Source organism: Notechis scutatus, chromosome 1 (assembly GCF_049901735.1).
Source record: "Notechis scutatus isolate UNSWTSFEM ecotype Mainland chromosome 1, rNotScu1.2, whole genome shotgun sequence".
In the NCBI taxonomy this organism is placed as follows: Eukaryota; Metazoa; Chordata; class Lepidosauria; order Squamata; family Elapidae; genus Notechis; species Notechis scutatus.
This window is the reverse complement of record NC_142009.1, coordinates 338,500,134-338,501,860: the sequence shown is the minus strand read 5'-3', so window position 1 is coordinate 338,501,860 and position 1,727 is coordinate 338,500,134.

The window sequence follows — 1,727 nt, the reverse complement described above, 5'->3', positions numbered from 1 at the left end:
GGTTTCTTCCCCAAAAACTTTAGACTGTCTACTGTTGACCTTTCCTAAGGTGTCTGAATGTATAGAGGTCATGATTGTATAGCATTCTGTCACCTTTTCTGTAGGCTTCCTCTTTGGAACAACGTAGCTGATTAAGTTTAGCTGTGAACCAAGGTTTATTGTTACTATATATTTGCAGGTTCCTTGTTGGTACACATAAGTTTTCGCAGAAGCTGACATATGATGTTACAATATCTTTTGAATTCAAGTAAAAATATGTTGTAATGGTCTTCAACAGTATTGCATCCAGTGAATAGAAATTGCCAATCGAGGGATGAGGATCATTGTCTATAAGATCATAGTTGCCTTTTTTGAAGTTATAATTGGGAATCACATCGTTGTGTTGATTTTTGTGTGGACTTAACAACTGCCTCGATCTCATCTTCTGCAATAGTTTGAATTCAATTTACAGAATACAAATTAAAGAACCCTTTTCCAACAGTGACCACAACATGATTGACTTTTGTCTCAACATACATTCACACAAAAATCAACACAACGACGTGATTCCCAATTATAACTTCAAAAAAGGCAACTATGATCTTGTAGACAATGATCCTCATCCCTCAATTGGCAATTTCTATTCACTGGATGCAATACTGTTGAAGACCATTACAACATATTTTTACTTGAAGTTAAAAGAGTCATCAAAATGTATGTACCAATAACAACTCCAAAAACAACAACAACAACAAAATTACCCAAAACAATAAGGAAGCTTCAATCCAAAAAGAGATCACTTTGGCGGAAAAACAAATCTGATCAAGTTGCCAACTTCAAAAGCCGATACAAAAATTTATTCCACCAGATAAAGACTGAATGCACCAATTATCACATTAAACAAGATGAAAACCTTCCACGCACCAATTCCACCTGCGCTTTCTACAATTTTGTAAACAACAAACTAAAAGACTTAAGGTCCATCCCACCCCTGAAAGGACCTAATGGAAAAGGCTGCAACGACGACACTATTAAAGCCAACCTCTTTAACACATTCTTTGGCTCAGTATTTTTAAATAGCAATGGATCGTGCCCAGTATTTCCTAGTCGAACCACAGACCACTACAATCATCTAATACATATTGATTTTACAGAAGACAATGGTGAAAAAGCACTATGCAATCTAAAACCATCGCTATCTATTGGACCGGACAGAATATGTGCTACTTCTTAAAAAAGCTATCCACTGCCATAGCCGAACCTCTAAGCATAATCTTTGAAAAATCTTTCAGGACCAATTCCTTGCCACAGCTATGATCACAAGCCACAGTCATCCCCATTTTCAAAAAGGGAGACCCCAGCCTAGCTGAAAATTACAGACCAATCTCTTTATGCTGCGTCACCTGTATAGTCATGGAATCAATTATTAACCAATCCATTATCTTCCACTTACAGACAAACAACTACTCTCTAATAAACAATTTTGTTTCAGAAAAAAAACTATACTGTAATCTGCAACTCTTACACTGCAAAAACATATGGACTACACAACTCGATCAGGGCAAAACAATAGACGCAATCTACATAGACTTCTGTAAAGCCTTTAATTCAGTGGTACACGACAAACTACTCCTAAAAATAAAATCTTATGGTATCTCTAGACAACTGCAATACTTGATAGAAGCATTCCTGTCAAACAGACAACAAATGGTCAAAATTGGGAGCGTCCTATCAAATTCTGTACTTGT